This window comes from Crinia signifera, chromosome 2 (genome assembly GCF_055691185.1).
Source record: "Crinia signifera chromosome 2, ASM5569118v1, whole genome shotgun sequence".
NCBI lineage: Eukaryota > Metazoa > Chordata > Amphibia > Anura > Myobatrachidae > Crinia > Crinia signifera.
The window spans coordinates 382,675,584-382,699,185 of NC_139218.1; the positions used below are offsets into that span (position 1 = coordinate 382,675,584).

Here is a 23,602-nt window from a genome sequence, read left to right on the forward strand (position 1 = left end):
TATCATTGCAATAAGGAAAAGAATTGCCTTAATTTCTCACAAGTCTATTTGTCAACATTTTGAGAACTGAAGATGTCTACGATAAAGCCTGTGACTGTTGGGGGTAAGGATATGTTGCGTGTATGACATGCAATCTATCTCCAAGCACATTTATTACCTAACGGTAACCAGAAATTACAGAGAACAATAGATTGCCCTTATCTGGTTAATCCAATCACATCACCTTCCAATGGAACAGTTACATACTGTATATTGTTGTAACGTTACATGATGACCCTCATAACTTTGAACTGTAGATCTTACCGGTCCTTTAATGCTGGGTACACACCAGGACGACTAGGGCCCGATCCCATCAATCTATATCCAATTCCGACCGAATGGATATAGATTGTGTGGTGATTGGGCCCTTTTCTGTCCTGGTGTGGACCGATACCGATCCGATGCGCGGTCCCGCTGGTCGGACGGTCGTTATTCAGATCCTACCTGCAGCGGGTAGGATCTAGAAATGACCATACTCCTGGGTGCGGGTCGCCATCGGATCTGACCCGCTCACGGTGCACATCGTGAGCGGGTCATGCCCCCCCGCATCATCGTGAGCGGGTCTGAAGAAACACTGACGACCCGCTTACAATGTGCATCGTGAGCGGGTCGTCCTGGTCCGTACCCCACATAAGTCTTTGACCAATGGTGGTTTGCAGGCTCTCCTCATAGTAACTTTTTTGGTTATATACTTATTAGACGTCTGTCATTGTAATCATCCACTGATTGTATTTATATGTCATCCTGCAACTTTTAGGGTGAAAGTTAAGGAGCTCGACTGCTCTTCCCAGTGGCAAGTTTATACACCATATTGCACTGGTTCCCAATCGTGGTGGTCCTTAAGGCACCCCAATAGTCCAGCTTTTAGGTTTAACCTGCTTGTGCCCAGATGGTATGCCGAAATTGGTTCTAATTAAGTCGCCTGTGCCTAATCATGGGCAGCCTTAAAACGTGGACTGTTGAGGACTGTAGTTGGGAACCATTCGCATAGTACATGCTAGCTAAAACAAATCACTTACACATTTATCTTGAATTACAGATTTCACACACCCTGAGTTATTTGATGTACACTTATTATATTTAGTGTTCCATTTTGGCATACTGTATTATATATTCAATATTAGATATTAAATTTGAGCTCATGAATCTAAGGCCCCCATACTGTTATCATTATCATCATCATCAATGTAATCTAAAAAAAAAAACATTAAATATGTGTCCTTTACGGTGTTGAGCAGTTAAACTAAAAACACTAATAATTGGTTTCACACCAGTCCCCTTCTTCTGTCCTTTTATATTTAATTGTGATATACCCTTTGGTTTTTATAGAACAGTTTGAATATCGGTAACTATCCAAGGGTTTTGGAAATGGATTCAACTTACCACTCAAGAGACCATCGTAGAGTTGGTATGTAGGACGTTATAGGGAGCATACAGTATAGACCAACTTCAAAGCCAGCATCCGGCGTCGTCTATCTCTACTCAAGCGACCAACGTTTCAGCACCAAGGACAACTCCCTACGAAGCCCTTCAAACAGTCTTCAGTCCTGGCCTCATTTCCCCGCTCTGTCCACTCTCCAGCGCCAGAAGCCTGGTCTCCCTCCTGTGTCCTGTATCCGTCAGGTCTCTGCTTATCTCCTTTACCGTTAATGAGGTAGTCAGCAAATTCCATGTCAATAAACCATGGTTCCAGCAATTAAAGTAAATGAACCGAAAACCATAATTGGCAACCTAGGAATATTTCCAACAGTGAAGTATAGCGAATGGATTACTTAGCATTATAATTCTTCAATTGTTTATACATCATGGTCCCGTATGGATTGAGCGATGGTCCTTGATTCTTTCACGTCTTGCAAAAAAAGCGCTGATTAAAGCCCATTTGCTTGTTTGTTTTTTTGTTTTTAACAAATCCACGTCCAAGAGATTCACAATGGAAAAAGCTTTGAATGTATCAGCTGTAATTTTCCTAAGTGTGACCTCTAGGTCAGGAACAGAGCATTACTTGGAGCTGGGTGTCTGTGTTTAATCCCTGCTTTGTGTGGGAAGCTTCATAAGAAGATTGTTGGTTCACTCTGCCTCTCACAAACTCCATCTCTTCCCTCCTGCATTTTTTCTGTAGCTCTTCTCCTATGTTCCAGGCTTGTGCCTCATACAGAGGATGACCTGCTTACAGCTATGCAGTCAGCAACAGCCTGGCTGACTGCTCCTGTTACATACACAGCGGGATGGTCAAGGGGTGGTCGGTGGTAGCTGAATACTGCAACTGCTCTCATTAAATGGTCACTTCAAAAAAAAAGTGAAAGAATAAAGTTGATGCATTTAACTATTTTTTATTATAATAATGATAATAATAATAATTATTGTTGTTTTGTTTGTACATTATTCACATGAACGCAACTCTGTGTGTATCAAGTCAAGTGGTTTATTGTGAAATAATGAGATTTAAAAAATATTTAGAAACATAATTTTTGCCATCCAAAAACTGAAATTCAGATTTAAAATTAAAATTCCAAACGGCGGAAAGATCCGATCCAGGTCTCGGCTTGGATCGGATATTTATGAGAGATCAGGATTGGATATTGGTAAAGTTTGGATCCAAAAACTAGGGTGGTTTTCGGATTTCTGTAGAACTGAACTGCACATCTCAAGATTGTAGTCCCCGGCAACGAGGGCCCAGTAGAGTCTCCAAAGCTTTTTATTCTTTCTCTCTTTGTTAATGTGTTACAGAAACTTCAAAAAGTGTCAACTCAAAATGTTTGTTTGTGGGCGGATCAAGGGGGTCTTCCTGGTAACTTGCAACTGCCCCTGTGACAACTTTTTTGAACACAACTTTGGGGACTTGTGACACCCCTCAAAATTACACCTGAGACACATAGGTGAAACAATGGAGAGAAATTCTGCCCTGCTTGGTTTTACCTACACCGCACGTGTTACCAGCTCCGTAACAGCCTATGAAAATATTTTCTCCAGTTTGACTTAAATAAACCATTAAAGTATTTATTGCTTTTTTTCTCAGAGCAACCTTAGATGTGCGTGCACATTCTGAAGGAAGTGGTCGGGCAGCTGACATCCGGTTATGTCAGCTACCGCCCCTGGCGCCCACATCACCTTTTCCATCCACTTTAAGATGTAAAAAAAACTCTTTTACATGCTATCCTGCTTGAATTCAGGCTGCCAGTTACTGACTTCTGCTGCTGCACAAGAGGGAGAGTCAGTTAAGCACGTAAGCTCTGGCTCGAGGGCCTTCTTAGCCCGTGGTACAGAATCTACTGTGCCCCCTCCCTTCTTAATCCAGCTCTGCACTAAACTTACCCAAATCCTGCAACCATGATGCAAACTTTTGTCAAACAACAGAAACCACTTTTTTTTTACCCAAAAATCTATGTAGGATTAACATTCATAGACTTGAAAAAGAGTTTCCCAGCTCCAAACGTTTTCCAAATGGCTAAACTTGCTCCAAGCCAAAATCTTCCAGCGCTCTAAAACCACTTAAAGCTGCAATGTTTGGTTACACCTTTTTAACTTTCTCAAATGTTTATTGTTACCGATTTAATTTTAACATTTCTATCATCAAATATAATATATACATTTATTCCAGATGCTACAAGACAGAAGAGAGGGGTAAAACATTACCATTTTGGTTTCCTTATGTTCAGATTCACCAGTGTCGTGTGCAAATGTGAAAATATTGAGACAACCTTTTATTAAAAGGAAAATGATTGCAGAGGAAATAGCCAGATGCCTCTTCGTACAGATACTGCGGCCCCACATATGCCGAGTCTCCGTGCGGCAAATCATCTGGGAATTCTGTTACCTGAATTCAACTCTTATCTGAGTCACGTTTCCAAAGAGAGACAGCATGCATGTCCGATGGATGATATTATTATTATTATTACGGGTTGAGTATCCCTTATTTGAAATGCTCGGGACCACGAGAATTTTGGATAAGGAATTTTTGCAGGTTTCAGAATATTTTTTTTATACTTACCTGGTGGTGCTGCGATGGTCCCCCGACTTCCACGGTGTGTCAGGCATCCACGGCGGACATCAGAATCCTCTTCAGCGGCATCCCCGGTCCCAAGGATGCATTGCGTGGGTGCACCAGTAATGTCACCGGCGTGCCTGTGCAATGCATCCTTAGGACTGGGGATACTGATGGCCGCCGCGGACACCCAGGGACGAGGTAAGTATTAAAAAATTGGCACGGGGAGGGGGGTGGGGCTGGGAATGACAACAATAAAAAACTTACTTTTTTCGCAAAATTTGGGATTTGGGATATCCGGATAAGGAATACCCAACTTGTAATATGATCATCATCAACACTCATTTTATTGCCAATCATATTAAATCTTTTTTGGGAAACATTGTGATGCTGATTTTTTAGATACACGGGAAACAAAAATAAAACGCAAACACTCTACAGTCGCTGATCACTTATACATGGAGGGTAAATATTCTAGAATGATTGCGGAGTAAACAACTAGAATTTTCTAATTTATCACATTCTGGAGTGTTCCGTAGATTCCTAACTGCACGCATTATGGCGAAATTGCGCATTAATTGAGGGTACCTTATCCTTTATCTCAAGAATATTATATAAAATTATATAAAATTATATAAAATAAAAAAATGTATTATTTAATTTTTTGAATTCAGCAACCCCAAAATTCCTTCAAATGTCCTTAGCAACAAAACAATGGGCCAAATGTAATAGGGTGAGAGTTTCAGAAAATGAGAGATTTTGGGAGAGTTTTCCCATGTTTTTTAAAGCAGCAATCAATAACACTGCAAAACCAGGTTGATTTTGTCATGTAATTGATTGCTGCTTTAAAAAACATGGGAAAACTCTCCCAAAATCTCTCACTTTCTGAAACTCTCACCCCATTACATTTAATGTGTTTTTTTTGTTTTGTTGAGGTTTTCTTAATTTTTTTTCTTTTTTTTTTTTTTTTTTTTTTTGAAATTTTTTTTTTATTGAGTTTTTCAAATCAATAATCAAACAAACATTACAACCAATATAACAGACACAGAGATTACATATCAATGGGTGCTGGTTGAAATTTGAGAGCGGTCTGAGAAAATATATTTTTATCAGAAGCTAAATACACTTCTTTGCGTATAAAGACCTAAAGGTTGAACATGGTTAGGAAGGAGAGGGGGGGGGGGGGCATGGGCAATAAGGGGAAAAGGGAATTGGGGGGGGGAGGGAACCTGAGGCAGGGCCAGGAGGAGTATAGGTGGGAGAAATAAAAGGGGGAGTGAGAGAAGCAAGAAGAGAGGGGAAGATGGGGGAGGGAGGTGGGGAAGGGAAGCCGGCAATCTCCAAGTGAGCTTCAAGGAAAAATAATCCAGAACATTATAGATATGTCAACGGGGGTTCAGATTGAAAGTAGGTTGTCCATGGGGACCAGGTTTTAATAAAAGAAGGGGTGGAGTCATGTAAGAATGCGGTAATCTTTTCCACCTTGTAGGTGGACCAAACCGCATTAATTATGGTAGATTTGGAAGGAGCTGTAGGGCTCTTCCAGTTTTTCGCGATCAGGCATTTAGTTGTGTTGAGAATATGGTTGATCAGTTTTTGTGATGCAGGTTGGGAGCGTGGGATTGGTCTTAGTAACAGGGAGAAAGAGGGAGAGGTGGGTATTTGTATGTCCAGCACCGAGTTGATTAGCTCATGGGCTTCCCGCCAGGAGGACTGAATAATTGGACAGCCCCACCACGTGTGGAGAAAGGATCCTTCTTGACCGCATGATCTCCAACATTGGGGAGAGGAAGAGGGGTAAATAGAGTGCAGTTTGGTTGGTACCATATACCACCTATAATAGACCTTATGCGCATTTTCTTTAATTCGCGTTGAAATAGAGCTTTTTGCAACAGCCATTCTGATGTTAGCCCATGTGTTTAAGCTGAGTTCTTCACCCAGGTCAGCCTCCCAATCAGATTCGTGTTTTTCCTTTTGGGGTTGGTTAAAAGAAAGCAATATCTGATAGATGGTTGAGATGAGCTTCTTTGTGATTTGGGGTTGCCTACATAGAGATTCAAGTGTTGTTTTTTTTGAGGGGGGCTGAGCCTGGGGAAGGGAGTTACAGAAATGGCGTTTCTTAATTTTTTTTCTATAGGGTAACACATGTGGCCTGCAATGCCATACAATTCCACAACTACAAAAAAAGAAATCTAAATGAATTCAACCAACAAACAATTTCTTTAATGAATGTATTTATTATGAGACCCATTTGTGAGCCAGGCACTAGTAGCTGCTAGTACAGGCAAATGGGACACAGTGACGGAACTTGTGGGTGGTGCGCCCATGTGCAAAAATATAATTTGGGCTCCTTTCTCCACCCCAACCGAAGCTCACAATAGGCAAGATGGCAGTGGCAGAGAGAGGCAGAGGGTGGCACAGACAGCAGTGAGCCCCTTAGTCCTCCGGGCCCCCAGTGCACTGCACCTGCTGCACCAATGTTAGTTCCGCCTCTGATGGGGCATCTTCTGATCTGCGTGGTACTTACTGGGGCATGTGTTGCCAGGCTGGCAGTTCTATTGTCCTAGGAAGCCAGTCTATCTAGCAAGGCTGCTACAGCTAAGCCAGTATCTGCAATTACTCTCGTTGCCGGATTACAATCCCCTGGATCAGTCAGTCTGGTGGATCCCTGCATGGAAGTCTGTGCTCTGTCATGTTCTGCAAGTCCTGCAGCTCAGTGTGGTCTCTAGGAGTCACCCAGATAGCGGTAGCGCACTTCTGTAGCTGGTGCCCCTCATGAGCTGGGGGCTGATCCTCATCTAGGAGAATGATATACAGTACAATGAGACAATGTTACAAATTTTCATATTCGAAAAACAACCAATGAATACATATTAAGGTGTGTACACACGCATCGATTTTACTGTCGATTCGATTTGCTTTCGATTTCCGCAATTCCAACCCCTTTCGATTTGGCCTTTGCTTTCCATTCGATTTAGCATTCGATCTGCACTTTAACATTCGATATCGATGAGATTTTGCTTCTATAAGCAAATTCTAATAAAAAACCTGTCAAAATGGAAGACTGACAAAAAGTGAAGCCCACACACACTAGACAAGAATTTAAAAGATATCGTTCAGAACGGCTTTTCTGAGCGCTAGTGTGTATGCTAAATATCAATAATGATGCTCAGTCTCGCACATTGTTAACAAACCATCAGGTCGATTTTAGCCAATGGCCGCATGTTCAGCAGGGTCCGGTGATGTCACTAAATAATATTGTTTAACGATATCCTTCAGTGTGTACGCTCAGTACTGTTTGCTCAGGAGATCAGATCGAAACACTGGCGATACGGCTCATAAAACATTGTGGGGGCGATTCTCTAAAGCAGAAATGCGGTAAAAACCCTGTTATCTGGGTCTTTACCGCATTTCTGTATGCTCTCTGGCCCCTCCGCAGTGGCAACGCTGCGGAGGGAATCGACAGCAAAAGCTGGCGATTCCCTGCAGAAGCCTATGGGCTTCTTACCGCAGCGCTGTTTGAGGGATCCGTCACGGATCCCTCCCAGCGTGCCCTGCGGCCGGTGCTGTCACTCTGCGCATGCGCAGATGGACTCCCGGGTCACAGACCCGGAAGTCCAGTGCCGGCACCTCATCGCAAGGGACAGCTCTTATCGCAAGAGCTGTCCCTTGCGTTAATAACCGCATATGTTACAGCATATGCCGTTATTAATAATGCGATGCCCGGCGAAGGGGGGGGGGGCGATAATGGGCAGCAGATGTTACAACATCCCGCCCATTTTCTGGTGTGTGTCGGGCTTTACTGTTGGATGAGATTGGAAAGACAATGATGGACAATGTCCGTAGCACACAAGACATATGCACTAACAGTGGACTGCATCATGGGTTGGGGCAGGGCCGCCTATGTGGGTACAGCTGTGCCGGGCCCAGGCCTATTGAAGGGCCCGGGCAGCTCATTTTGCCTCCACTGTGCTTGGTGCACTGAACAAAGCACAGGCTTCTTCAATGCAGAACGCCGGCTGCCAATTAAAATGCTGCACTGGCTTTTGAGCCAATCAGAGCTCGTGCACTGATAGCCAATCAGAGCGGCTGCCGGTACACAAGCTCTAATTGGCTCACCAGCCAGTGCTGCATTTTAATTGGCTGCATACATCCTGCATTGAAGAAGCTTGTGCTTTGGGACCTTCTGCGTTCAACAAGGGGGTATGGGGGGAGCAGGAGTCGGGCGGTAAGTGAAGGGAGGGGGAGTGAGGTGGGGAGATGTGGGAGGGGGGAGATTGGGGCGGAGGGGCACAAAATTCCTAGTGGCAGCCCTGGGGTGGGGGAGGGGTGAAGACATCTACATCATATACACTATCTCACATGTCTCTGATGGGGCGTACAGGTGGTTCAATGCAGCACCCATCGATGCCAATTCAATATCAATGGCTGCCTGGATCTGGCATCGAAGAGGAAGGAAGGAGGGAGGGACGGGCGTCACGAGCAGGTACAGCTTGAGGGACGCTCCATAGGAGCGGCCGCGCTGGGCACCGACTCCTAAGGGTGGCCTCAGTCCCGGATGGATACAGGGGGAGGCAGGTGGAACCTGCGCAGTGTGGGGTCCGGGCAGCATCAAGCAACGGAGGGCTGTGGGTGCAGCGGCGGAGCGGGCAGTCCGCAGTGTTGGGGAAGCATTGAGTGAGCGGAGACTGCGGACAGCGGCGGCAGAATTTGACAATTCAAAAGATAGCCTGACCTCTGACTGGCTGGAATAACTTGGAATAAAGCATGTTTGAAAGTATGAAACTGGATAACTTAATTAGTTCCTGATTTTGCACCACATGACTCATTGTGTATTCCTGTCATGTTATTGTACTGGTGATTGAGTTCTTTATCTGATAACGGCGCGCACCTGTATCCTCGCTCTCCCAGGATCCGCAGACTGATGACAATGCTTAATTTGCCAAAGACGGAAATAATGAAAAATCAGCACAAACAAAACTCACAGCGAGTTAATTAATGATTTATTCCCGGCTCTTACACCCCAGCACCGCAAGGCACAACATCATACATTACACTACCTCAGACAGAGATAATTCAGCTATTTTACATAATGACTTTGATTTCTATTTATTTCAATATTTTCATCAGTTTAATTACGTTCTGAACATCTGACAGTGGTTGGATTTGTTTAGGTAAAAGGCAAAATTCTAGAACTATCATTCAGGAGCTCAAAAATGTTCCCACTGGTGACAGCCAGCCATTAAGAATAGACCAAATAAATATATTTGTATCTCGGAACATTGCGCCTGGTTCTACTTTACTCGGTAAGCTGCGAGGATCGTAGCTTGCCAAGAATCTGAGATGCTGCTCCAACCGAATACACGCCCCATCCGCTACTGCTGCTTATTTTCACAGATACAAGTGCACAGAACAGCAACATCGGTCCCCGGACCGAATATTCATTCGTGCGGAAGTAAACCGAAAGCTGATTAAGCTTGAGGTAACATAAACTACCGAAGGATTCTGAGCTGCCTGCACTTTAGGTTGTGTGTTTTTGCTAGGGGTTATGATGATCAGTATTAGCCAATTAGGAAGCAGGAGAGGAGTTCCTATAGTTAGGAATAGTCAGGAAGTCAGGTGATCTTCCTCTCTGGTCCGGATTTCCCCACCCTCCCTCCCTATTTTTCTATCTTCTTGGCGGCGGTAAAGAACGGTCCTTGTTCAAATGGAAGTCGTATAAGGATAGTGGGGTGCGCTCTTCCGACATTGATACGTCACTAGCCCATGCCCCTTGGACAGGGGATGGGCTACACCATCCGCACGGGTGGGTGCGTTGGGAGAGTTGAACACCAACGATGTGTGAATGGTGTGATGTCATCTTACCCCTCTTTTCTCTATGATCGTTCTTTAGGGCCGCCACCCCTTTTATAGATCAATATATATAGTTGTCAATCAATAAATTTTACATTCATATTGAAACGCCAGCACTTGTGTCTGTCTCGTTATTTTTAGTGTTAAGTTATATAAGGTTTAGATAAGTTTATTAAAGTGTGGGGCATAAAGATTGCCGATGGTGAGTTTATGAATGTGAATCACCTCCATTGTTACTATTACTTGATGACAGACCGCAGTGAATGGTCTCAGTCCTCTATACAATCAGAGGTGGATTTAAGTCCCACACACACTAGGTGATATCGCTCACTATATCGCTCAGGAAGTGCTTTCTGAGCGATATTCTTTACAATATTGCCTAGTGTGTACACTCCATATCGTTAACGATGCATGCTCCCGTGCGTCCTTTATGACCCCCTCCCTCAGCCGAGTCCTCGTTAATGATGGGTATGCAGCCGCAGCATGACCGTCGCCTAAAAATAACCCCCGCCAATGTCCGGCATTGGCAAGTGTGTGTATGCACTTGCCGATGCCAGCACCCCGCCGGGTAGCTTCTACCGCCTATATCGGCATCGATGCCTGCCCACATCAGGGTTGCCTTAGGGTCCCCCTACCAGCCCCCTCGGAAAGGTGGACAAACCTCCCATTCACCCTCCTTCCCGGTATTTAAATGCAGCAATTTGTGGCTTTTCATGGAGGGGCGGGGCTAAAATGGCATCACCCTGACCCCTCCTCAGAGACCCGCAAATCCCATTATTTGCAGGAATGGGGCAGGGCTTGATTATGCTGATATCAGGCCCTGCCCCCGCAGTTCTGCTGACAGTCTCCTCTCCGGGCTTATCCTATCAAAGAACATCAAAGGGACTTTGGGAGTGTAGGCGGGTCCGTGTGATGTCATAACATGTAATGGTCCTCTGGGAAAGTTTTAGACGGCCAGGACATCTGTATGGGACCTGCTGGGCCTAGGTTTCCTTGTGGAGAATCCACCTCTGTATACAACGCAGCTCAGTAACAGCAGTGGGTCACATGAGGTTGAAGAAACATTTGCCTACATATCCAGCTGCAGTCTCTATGACATCACTTTTACAGTGTAACCATAGTGTAAGTGATATGACAAGATAGATACTGACAGCAATGTTTACTGGTCTCATAAACAGGGCGAACTACTGTATGTCCAGGAATATGCATATGAATAGGAGTCATCCCATCTCAATAAAAAAACATAGGAGAGATAAATTAAAGATTACAAATCCTATATAATAAAAGGCTAATACTGCACCTCACCTCTATGGGGGAATTCACGTGTTTTGCTCGCCGGAAGCCATTAGATGGTTCCCAAAGGAACAATTCAAGCCAATTGCGCCACCAGCACTGACATTACTGTTATGTTATTCCCTCATTTTGACAGCCTGGAAACTAACTGTCTAACTTGCCGGCTTTTACATTTGCCTCTCCCGGAGAGGCCAGCCCAATCTCATGGTCGGGGGGTGGGAACAAGGCAGCTGACTCAAAGCCATGCCCCCACTCCACGCAAACACCGCAATTCGCGGCTCCGGGAGAAGGAGGCGGTGCTAAAATTATTTGCGGCATTTTAGTGCCGCCCCCTCTCCGCAGACCCGTGATTTGCGGTAAATGCCGGTAATACGATCAGCGGGGAAGGGGAGTGCAGGGGCTCTGGCCGGCAAGAGGGAGACTTGGCCACCTTTCCGGGGGGCTGGGAGGCCTGATTTTCAGGAGCCTCCCGGCCATTCCAGGAGGGTAAGCAAGCCTGGTGTGTGTGTGTTTACATACCTCCCAACAGTCCCGTTTTTTGCTGGACCATCCTGTTTTTTTGGGATGGTCTCGCCCGCCGCCCAGTGCCGGCAGTGTCCCACGGCGGGAGGGGGGGGGGTGGCAGTTGGGATTCCCCCCAGCTTGAAGTGGAGATGGCCTAATTTGCATATGAAATGCACTAATTTGCATATAACACTCTCTTCTTTTGAGAATGGAGAAGTTGGGAGGTGTGTGGGGGAATATTTATTTACGTGGCCATATTAGTGGTGCCTCAGAAGGGAAGCTATATAATACATAAGTGCCTCAGAGGGTTATGCGTGTGGTACTTAAATATAATAGGTTTACCTGAAGAGGTGAGTTTTCAGGGAACGCTTGAAAGTTTGGAGGCTAGAGGAGAGTCTTATTGTGGGTGGAAGGGCATTCCATAGGATGGAAGCAGCCAGATGAAAGTCCTGTAATAGTGAATGGGAGCTAGTAATCCGTGCAGAAAAGGGGAGGGAGCTGAGCATTCTGTGGCACCCTGGTATTACTGCCCTGGTGTGATGGGCAGGGAGCTGAGCATTCTGCGGCACCTTGGTATTACTGCCCTAGTGTGATGGGCAGTGAGCTGACCATTCTGTGGCACCTTGGTATTACTGCCCTAGTGTGATGGGCAGGGAGCTGAGCATTCTGCAGCACATTGGTATTACTGTCCTGGTGTGATGGGCAGGGAGCTGAGCATTCTGTGGCACCCTGATATTACTGCCATGGTGTGATGGGCAGGGAGCTGATCATTCAGCGATACCCTGGTATTACTGCCCTAGTGTGATGGGCAGGGAGCCGAGCATTCTGTGGCACCCTGGTATTACTGCCCTAGTGTGATGGGCAGGGAGCTGAGCATTCTGTGGTACCCTGGTATTACTGCCCTGGTGTGATGGGCAGGGAGCTGAGCATTCTGTGTCACCCTGGTATTACTGCCCTGGTGTGATGGGCAGGGAGCTGAGCATTCTGTGGCACCCTGGTATTACTGCCCTAGTGTGATGGGCAGAGAGCTGAGCATTCTGTGTCACCCTGGTATTACTGCCCTGGTGTGATGGGCAGGGAGCTGAGCATTCTGTGTAACCTTGGTATTACTGCCCTAGTGTGATGGGCAGGGAGCTGGGCATTCTGTGGCTCCCTGGTATTACTACCCTAGTGTGATGGGCAGTGAGCTGTGCATTCTGTGTCACCCTGGTATTACTGCCCTGGTGTGATGGGCAGGGAGCTGAGCATTCTGTGTAACCTTGGTATTACTGCCCTAGTGTGATGGGCAGGGAGCTGATCAGTCTGTGGCACCCTGGTATTACTCCCCTAGTGTGATGGTCAGGGAGCTGATCATTCTGTGGCACCCTGGTATTACTGCCCTGGTGTGATGGGCAGGGAGCCGAGCATTCTGTGGCACCCTGGTATTACTGCCCTGGTGTGATGGGCAGGGGGCCGAGCATTCTGTGGCACCCTGGTAATTACTGCCCTGGTGTGATGGGCAGGGAGCTGAGCATTCTGTGTCACCCTGGTTTTACTGCCCTGGTGTGATGGGCAGGGAGCTGAGCATTCTGTGTCACCTTGGTATTACTGCCCTGGTGTGATGGGCAGAGAGCTGAGCATTCTGTGTAACCTTGGTATTACTGCCCTAGTGTGATGGGCAGAGAGCTGATCATTCTGTGGCTCCCTGGTATTACTGCCCTAGTGTGATGGGCAGGGAGCTGTGCATTCTGTGTCACCCTGGTATTACTGCCCTGGTGTGATGGGCAAGGAGCTGATCATTCTGTGTCACCCTGGTATTACTGCCCTGGTGTGATGGGCAGGGAGCTGAGCATTCTGTGGCACCCTGGTATTACTGCCCTGGTGTGATGGGCAGGGAGCTGAGCATTCTGTGTAACCTTGGTATTACTGCCCTGGTGTGATGGGCAGGGAGCTGAGCATTCTGTGTAACCTTGGTATTACTGCCCTAGTGTGATGGGCAGGGAGCTGATCATTCTGTGGCACCCTGGTATTACTCCCCTAGTGTGATGGGCAGGGAGCTGATCATTCTGTGGCACCCTGGTATTACTGCCCTGGTGTGATGGGCAGAGAGCCGAGCATTCTGTGGCACCCTGGTATTACTGCCCTGGTGTGATGGGCAGGGAGCTGAGCATTCTGTGTCACCCTGGTTTTACTGCCCTGGTGTGATGGGCAGGGAGCTGAGCATTCTGTTTCACCTTGGTATTACTGCCCTGGTGTGATGGGCAGAGAGCTGAGCATTCTGTGTAACCTTGGTATTACTGCCCTAGTGTGATGGGCAGAGAGCTGATCATTCTGTGGCTCCCTGGTATTACTGCCCTAGTGTGATGGGCAGGGAGCTGTGCATTCTGTGTCACCCTGGTATTACTGCCGGTGCCCTGGTGTGATGGGCAAGGAGCTGATCATTCTGTGGCACCCTGGTATTACTCCCCTAGTGTGATGGGCAGGGAGCTGATCATTCTGTGGCACCCTGGTATTACTGCCCTAGTGTGATGGGCAGGGAGATGAGCATTCTGTGGCACCCTGGTATTTCTGCCCTAGTGTAATGGGCAGGGAGCTGATCATTCTGTGTAACCATGGTATTACTGCCCTAGTGTGATGGGCAGAGAGCTGATCATTCTGTGGCACCCTGGTATTACTGCCCTGGTGTGATGGGCAGGGAGCTGAGCATTCTGTGTAACCTTGGTATTACTGCCCGAGTGTGATGGGCAGGGAGCTGATCATTCTGTGGCACCCTGGTATTACTGCCCTAGCGTGATGGGCAGGGAGCTGAGCATTCTGTGATACAGTAGTTACCAGCTTCGTGTCACAAGCCATGGACCCAGGCACGATAGGAAATCTCAATGGGAAACCGTTCGTGCGCTGTGCCGCGTCCTCCGAGCCACCACGGCCCGTCCCTGCAGCGGTGCTGATCTGATTAGATGGGCTGCCAGATGCCAGTGCCTGTCAATAAGCTCAGCTTCCTCCTTTTACATGATCTTGGCTGGGGATGATTGCATTTCTCCTTAGGGCGATGAGAGGATAATGTGTCATGAACCCTTTCCTCGCTGATTGATGCAACTAGGTGGCGAAACTAGGGCAAGTGCCAGATGTCAATCAGTGGTGAGGAGAGAAAAGCTGGATTCTCCAGGATTGTGGTTTATCTGTCTGTCTGTTACTGTTGTGAGATACAGGAAGCGACTGTATCCAGTACGCAGCATTATCCGAAAGCACTGACAATGGATTTTGGAGGACAAATAGAGGAACAATGGGCCTGATTCAGACCTGATCGATGGGATACTTTTTTCAGCCCAGCAATCAGTTAGGCCCCTCTCCGGCAGAATAAAATCCTGCCAATGGAAGGCGTACCAATAGATGAAAATCCATTCATATTAATTCCAGGGATGGCCATCGTTGCCTTTGCAATCGATGGTTACCATCGATGGCAAAAGTGCAACTGGCCATCGATAGTGTATAACTATTCAATGGATAACCATCGATATTTTTGCATATTGATGGTCATCCATTTTCTCTGATGGAGTGGCCTCTGGGCCAATCAAAATGCAGGGCAGGGCTTTGCGGGTGTTGGGGGCGGAGCTATGCTCTGTGTCCCAGCACTTTAGGGGAAAAGCAAAAACGAAACAAAACTATTAGTTTAAGCTTTACATCGATGGTGGGAAACCATATGGTTCTCCCCCATCGATGGCAAAACTATTCGACATCGGCCATAAACCATCGATGATTGTGAATCATCGATGGTCCATGGCCATCCCTAATTCATTCACCATTGAATGGATTAACCCCCCCTCTCAGGGGCGGATTTAGGGATGAGGGCGCCCCTAGGCACAACAATAATGTTTACTAAGTAGGACAGTTTATAGGGGCAGTATCTGCATGTCCTATCCATTTACACTCTATTTAAGATGGAATATAGTACAGTACAGTGGATATTTTGCAGTTATTGGTACATTTTGGGCTGACAGTACTATCACAGGCATCCAAGTGCCGCCCCCAAACATGTGCCGCCCCTAGGCCGGTGCCTCACGTGCCTAATGGGAAATTCGGCTCTGCCCCCTCTTCCCCTACTCAGCGCTGTGATGGCTGTGGGGAGATCAGGACGCTGCTGAGATTGGTGGCCCTCCCTCCTTGTGTTTTTACGCGGCAATCCCAGAAATGCCGGGGTGCCACCCACAAACACCAGCCGCCTGTTACTCAGGCAGCGAACGGCCTGCGTCACTAAATGTGTTGGCACAGAGGGCTTGCGTATGAACGCTGCAAACCATACGCATACACCCCCCCCCCCCCCAGAATCCTGACCGTTTTTCATCACCCTCTCCTCTGGGGCGGTCCGTGGGATCAAATGACGTGAATCGTGTCAATGTAGCCCCGCCCACCACTGTGCAATGCATGAAATTCTGGCATTGCATGGCAGGGGGTGTGGCCATGAGGACACAATCCTGCTGGCATTGCCACCAAAACACAACATTCCCCTGTGTAGCTCTGCCCCCATCCCGGCGCTTTCCCATCCCTTCAGACACAGCTACTCACCAGACACACCAGGTGAGCGCCCCCCAACCGCCCCCCCTCCCGCGATTCGCGTCACCCCCCCACCCCCGTCACCCCCCCTCCCGCGATTCGCGGCACCCCCCCGCGACCCCCCTCCCGCTATTCGCGGCACACACCCCCCCCGCAACCATACCTCCCAACAGTCCCGATTACAGCGGGACAGTCCCGATTATCAGGGCCTGTCCCGCTGTCCCTCCCGCGGCCGGCAGTGTCCCGCGGTGAGGGGGGGCTGTTGGGAGTCCCCCCTGTCGGCTGCTAAGCAGCGGGGAATAAACGCTGTGCGCATACGCACAGCGTCTATTCCCGCAGCCAGGGGGCTGGGGGCATGACTAGAGGCTCACAGAGCCTCTGGGTCATGCCCCCATAGCGGCAGAATGGGGGCGTGGCCTCGCGGGAGAGCCGAGAGTATAGGCCACGCCCCCAAAATTAGGTCACGCCCCTCGAAATTTTCGACGCGTCTACGGCGCGCACAGCTACGTCCCGCCTCCAGCTCAGGCAAAGTTGGGAGGTATGCGCAACCCACCCCGCGATTCTCGGCACCCCCCGCGACCCCCCTCTCGCGATTCGCGGCACCCCCCCGCGACCCCCCTCCCGCGATTCGCAGCAAAAACCTCCCCCCGCGCCCCCCTCCCGCGATTTGCGGCCCCCAGCCCCCCCGCGACCACCCCTCCCACGATTTGCGCGCACCCCCGCCCCCCCTACCCCCCCCTACCACAATTCGCGGCACCCCACCACGATTTGCGGCAACCCCAGCCCCCACGACCCCCCCCTCCGGCGATTCGGGGCACCCCACCCCCCCCGCGACCCCCCTCGCCCATCCACCCTGCACCCCCCGCGACCCTCCCGCGATTCCCGGCACCCCCCCTGACCCCCCCCGTGATTCGCGCAAACCCCCCGGCCCCGCGACCCCCCCTCCCACAATTCGCTGCAACCCCCGCGACCCCCCCTCCCGCAGACACCCCACCCCCCCCCCCCAGCCGCCGCGATTCACAGCAACCCCAGGATCAAATGGCACATGCAAAACACTGACACGGCTATGGTCGACGATGAAAAAGGTTGACATGAGTTTTTGAAGATTTATTTTTCATTTTAAGATTGTTTTCATATTCATTCTCATGTGTCAACATGGTCACCAATGAAGTGCCACACTTATGTCAACATTTAATGTGTTGACCTTTCTGTGTTCATTTTTTCTTGTGGCGATTTGCGGCACCCCAGCGACCCCCTCCCGCAATTCGAGGTACCCCCCCCCCCGCGATTCGCATAACACCCACGACCCCCAGCAATTCGCAGATGCCCGCCCCCCACCTCTCTCCCCCCCCCATTCACAGCAACCCCACGATTAAATGGCACATGCAAAACACTGACATGGCTATGATTGACAATGAAAAAGGTTGACATGAGTTTTGGAAGTTTTATTTTTCACTTTTTGAATGTTTTCATATTCATTCTCATGTGTCGACATGGACACCAATGAAGTGCCACACTTATGTCAACATTTGCATGTGTTGACCTTTCTGTGTTGATTTTTTCTTGTGGCGATTGCCGCCACCCCCCGCGACCCCCCTCCCGCGATTCGCAGCACACCCCCCGCAATTCGCAGCACCCCCCGCAACTCCCGCGATTTACGGCCCCACCCCGTGACACCCCCCCTCCTGCGATTCGCGGCACCCTGCGACCCTCCCTCCCACGATTCACGCCAACCCCTTAGGCCCCCCCTCCCGCGGTTCGCGGTACCCCCACCCCCCGCGACCCCCCTACACCGATTCCCCCCCGACCCCCCCTCCGGTCATTGCGGCAACCCCCGCCCCCGCGACCCACCCTCCCACGATTCCCTGCAACCCCCTGCGCCCCCCCCCCACGATTCGCGGCACCGACACCCCCCGCGACCCCCCCTCCCGCAATTCACGGCATCCACCCACGACCCCTCCTCCCGTGATTCGCGGACATCCCTCACCTCCTCCCCCCCCCCCCGCTCGCGATTCACGGCAACCCCATGATTAAATGGCACATGCAAAACACTGACATGGCTATGATTGACAATGAAAAAGGTTGACATGAGTTTTGGAAGTTTTATTTTTCACTTTTTGAATGTTTTCATATTCATTCTCATGTGTCGACATGGACACCAATGAAGTGCCACACTTATGTCAACATTTGCATGTGTTGACCTTTCTGTGTTGATTTTTTCTTGTGGCGATTGCCGCCACCCCCCGCGACCCCCCTCCCGCGATTCGCAGCACACCCCCCGCAATTCGCAGCACCCCCCGCAACTCCCGCGATTTGCGGCCCCACCCCGTGACACCCCCCCTCCTGCGATTCGCGGCACCCTGCGACCCTCCCTCCTACGATTCACGCCAACCCCCCAGGCCCCCCCTCCCGCGGTTCGCGGTACCCCCACCCCCCGCGACCCCCCTACACCGATTCCCCCCCGACCCCCCCTCCTGTCATTGCGGCAACCCCCCGCCCCCGCGACCCACCCTCCCACGATTCACTGCAACCCCCCGCGCCCCCCCCTCCCACGAATCGTGGCACCCACACCCCTCCGCGACCCCCCCTCCCGCAATTCACAGCATCCACCCACGACCCCTCCTCCTGTGATTCGCGGACATCCCTCACCTCCTTCCTCCCCCCTGCGCGCGATTCACGGCAACCCCAGGATTAAATGGCACATGCAAAACACTGACACAGCTTTGGTCGACAATGAAAAAGGTTGACATGAGTTTTTGAAGATTTATTTTTCTTTTTTTGAATGTTTTCATATTCATTCTCATGTGTCGACATGGACACCAATGAAGTGCCACACTTATGTCAACATTTACAAGTGTTGACCTTTCTGTGTTGATTTTTTCTTGTGGCAATTTTTTTCCAGTGACAACTATGTGCACGTCAACCTACACATCATCAACCAATTCTTTGTATAATATATAATACCTGTTCTGTTTTACTGTAGGTGTTTTAAGTCAGATTTTTTACTGCTACTATTACTATTTATGTAAATGCATTCTGAATGACAGCAACATCCTACCATCCTTCTACAAGAATATATAACCAACTAGGTGATTCATCGTGCCCCGTGCCCCCCCCCCCCGCAATTATCGGACCCCCCGCGCACCCCCCCTCCCGCAATTCGCAACCCCCCCTCGATTCACGCACCTTCCCACGCTTTGTGGACCCCCGCCCTCTCCCGCGATTCGCGGACACCTGCGCCCCCTCCCTCCCTTGATTCACGGCACCCCCCCCGCGCCCCTCCCGCAATTCACGGCACCCCTAAGCCCCTCTTTAGTCCCCCGTATACTCACACACCCCTATCACTACCCAGCTTCCTGCTCTCCTGAACCGTAACTTCCACCACTGGGGAGTCGCTGATGCTGTTTTGGCCACATGCCCCTATCATGCCTCATAGCCCAGCCTCCTGCTCTCATGCACCCTAACTCCCACCCAGTAGGAGGAGACACTGACTCAGGGCCACCATTCTGTACTCCTGTACTGCCACGCTGGACCCTCACCCACTGGCAGAAGCTGCACAGTATCTCCCACCCTCCTCTTTAGTCCCCCTTATGCCCACACACCCCTATCACTACCCAGCCTCCTGATTTCCTGTGTCGTTACCTCCGCCAGTGGGAAGCCGCTGACTCAAAAACACCCTACTATACTATTGCAAACACACCTAAACAACACGCACAGCCCCCCCCCCCCCCACACCCACAAATGTCACTGTACCATCCACACTATCAATGTACATCTTACTCTGTAACCGCTTTTTAATTAAACAAAACAATACACACCCCCTTCCACATCATATGCTCTCTATTTAACACATTTCACCTATAACTCAAGTTGCAATACAGGCCATCTTTCCTACAATTCTAACCATCTTTCTCATATACAAATGTTCACAAATTAAGGGGGCGCAGCCCCTTACGACGGTGTGAAGAGCGCCCGTAGGGCGCGATGAATCCCCTAGTAATGTATATACCTTTCTTGTGTATGGCTAGAGCCGGGAACATTAATCTCGGTGCGGAGGGAGACGGGACATGGGCAGAGACACGCTCAGTTTCTATAAGCGATGGAACAAATTGTTCATTAATAGATTCGTCCACATGTTTAAGCAGCCTGTGTAGCTAAACAGATGTAATGAGTATCTGGGGACGGACTCTTTCAGCGGGATATAATTCAATTAGAGCACTGGAACCGCTCTGTTTATTTCTGCAAAACAACTTGTTAAAACCATTGAGTCTGATGCGCTTATGAGTTTTCAGACATTGTGTCAGATTAATTAGTGAGCTGCACCACAAGTCCCAGCATGCTGAGTTTACCATGCATTAGAAACTTATTAAGCAACTTGGTTAGTATTGCATACCTCCCAACTGTCCCGCTTATCGTGGGAACGTCCCGATATTTTGGGACATTCCCGCTTCCCTCCCGCCGCCGGCAGTGCCGGCAGGGGGGGGCAGTTGGGAGTCCCCCTTGTAGTCCGTGAATAGATGCTGTGCGCATGCGCACAGCATCTATTCTTGCAAGCAGGGGGGCTGATAGAGCTTGTTGGCATGCCCCACAGCGACAAAAAACGGGGGCGTGGCCTCGCGACAGTGCCGCGATTATAGGCCACGCCCCCTTCCCGATAGGCCACGCCCCCGAAAAACCGCACCCTGTTCCAGCCCGGCCCGTCCAGAAGTTGGGAGGTATGGTATTGGCTGATGTTTAAATAATATTTGTTTAAATGGAATACATTTGGATGACCAGCGGACAAGATGCCAATGGTCATAATACCAACACTGGCATGCCGATGGAGGGAATCCTGGTAAGTAGGCTTACCTTCCCCATGCACCCCCCCCAACCCTCCCTTCCCGCAGCCTAACCTTAACCCTCCCTTAACCCTAACCTGCAACCTAATGCTCCTGCCCCGCAGTCTAAAGGTGGCTGTACACTACTACACTGACAGTGTATGGCAACCTGATCCCCCTTGGACCTTCCAGGGTGGCAGGACTGCATGCGATACATCGCATGTGATCCTTTTGCATGTGATGTATCGCATGTAACCCCGTTCCCTACCTCCGGGATGGCGTTAGAGTTAAAGGTTGGAAATGCAGGTAGGCCTAACATCCGACTCCAATCCGATGCACATGGCATTCAATCGGATGGGATTTGGGAAGATTTCACCCAATTTCTCAGCCCAGTCCATTGTAATCAGGTGAAGTTGTCCCAAATTACATAAGTTTATGGCGGCCTTAACCCTATACTCCTATCCTAAGTGCCTAACCCTAAGCCCCCCACTACATATTGTATGTTTTCCTTCACAGTCAAACCCCCTCTCCTGTTAAGGCCACTACTGTTAACATGTATTTAAATGCTTAAATGTCACAAGCTGTCTCTTAGTGTTTACTTGACTCGATAAAAGGGTACTGTATGCATGTGGACAAGCCTGTTGCTGTGTTTTTGGAGCATCACAGTGCTGTTATCTTCAATAAAACATACTTTAGTTTGGAATCGTGTGGACTAACCTCCTTGCTCACATGCTCTATGCACCTATCTGTTAAATCAATAACACATCCCTATCACCTACACTCTTAAATGTTGGCGATATTCTCTGCTGGGCTTTTCCACTTAACTGTGTGGCTCCGCTACACTCTAACAGGGTCCCCCTCTAGCCAAGCTGCCATCATGCAGAGAAATATCCTTCATCAGATTCCAATTGGCTGCACACAATGTTTTATGCAGGGGGGTTCTGTCCATCCCTCTTGTGTGTAGACGCCTTTAGTCAATGATGTGGCGACCACTTTAGCATGTCTTGTCATAGAGTCAGCTTTTATAAAGTACTTTCCTATGGGTATATGGTCGTTAGGTCAACACACCTAAGGTTGACAATGCATTGGGTTGACCACTGAAGGTCGATATGGACTTAGGTCGACATCTGAAAAAGTCAACATGGTATTAGGGTCATTAGGTTGACACAAGCATTAGGCGACATGGGGAAATTCATCTGTCAAAAGGTTGACATGGGTTTTTCTGTTTTGTTTGAGCCGACATGTGCCGACAGGTGGTATTTCATGCCCTACCATCCACCAGGACATGTAGGGATAACAGAACAGTGCTCGAAGCATGGCGAGAGCAATGAGCCATGTGAGAGGATGCTGTGCCCTGATACAGTGTCCGTGAGGATCATGTCGACATTCAAGACAAAAAATGTGAAAACCCTATGTTGACCCTTTAACTGTCGGCCTTCCACATGTCGACCTAATGCTTGTGCCGACCTAATGAACCTTCCTGTGGTCAACCCAATGACTCATACCCTTCCTAAGATACTGACCCTTATTCAGATCTGATCGCAGTACAAATTTGTTCTCAAAATGGGCAAAACCATGTGCACTGCAGGTGGGGCAGATGTAACAGGTGCAGAGAGTTAAATTTGGGTGAGGTGCGTTCAAACTGAAATCTAAATTGCAGTGTAAAAATAATGCAACCAGTATTTACCCTGCACAGAAACAAAATAACCCACCCAAATCTAATTCTCTCTGCACGTTACATCTGCCCCACCTGCAGTGCACATGATTTTGCACATTTTGGGAACAAATTTATACTGCAATCAGATCTACAAATTTGCGCTCACCTAATTTGGGGGGCGCCCTGTATGTATCAAAGATTAAGTGGAGAGAGACAAAGTACCATGCTTAGCTCCTAACTGTCACATCACAGGCTGTGCTTGAAAAATTACAGTTATGAGCGGATTGGCTGGTACTTTATCGCTCTCCTCTTTATCTCTGTCCAAGATTTGATAGGTACGCCCCCGTGTTCTGCAATTCCATTATATCAGGTGCTGCGCCTACATTTAGCAGCGAGATCAGTTTAAAGGTGTTGTGGGTATATCTCTCTCTCCTTGTGGGAAAGTGTCTGTGGCAATTAAAATCCGCCACCTGACCTATATCCTTAAGCTGATAATAATAAGCCGCTTAGCGTGATTACACCCAAGTCCTTTTCTGTGCAATATTCAGACATAAGAGAGGTATCACTATCAAACACAATCACGGCCCTTTCCCTCCCCAAATGTTTCTCAATTAATTAGCAGGCGCTGAACTCTGCACCGTACGTTGTTCTCCGACAAACATTCGCCAAGGGTTGCTTGCGTTAGCAGGCTGCCTGCTCGCCTGGGGGAGAGACCTTCCTGATTGAACAGCTATAAAAAGACTAGAATGCAGATTTGACAGAGCTGGGGGATTTGTAGAGACAAGAGTTCACTGGCTGAGAATTGTGATGACAATACAGCAAATGGCAGCGCAGACACCTTTCTTTAAGTAAAAAATATGTTATACTGCAGGCGGTGTCAGGGTCTTTATTTTAATTACATTTGGGCCATACAGTAGTATCTGATCA

At 48.9% G+C, this 23,602-nt stretch overlaps 2 protein-coding genes across 3 annotated transcripts in view; one reads left to right on the forward strand and one right to left on the reverse strand.

The window, feature by feature from the left end:
- The window catches only part of LOC146058143 (retinal guanylyl cyclase 2-like), a 97,548-nt gene extending 95,566 nt beyond the window's left edge, over nucleotides 1-1,982 (reverse strand). For both annotated transcript variants that reach the window (XM_083170179.1, XM_083170178.1), the window contains exon 1: nucleotides 1,423-1,982. The gene's annotated coding sequence lies outside the window, so the exon portion shown is untranslated. The remainder of the gene's footprint in view (nucleotides 1-1,422) is intronic.
- LOC146058144 (antizyme inhibitor 2-like) overlaps nucleotides 1-23,602 on the forward strand; it is a 126,335-nt gene that overhangs the window by 37,515 nt on the left and 65,218 nt on the right. The window lies entirely within an intron of this gene.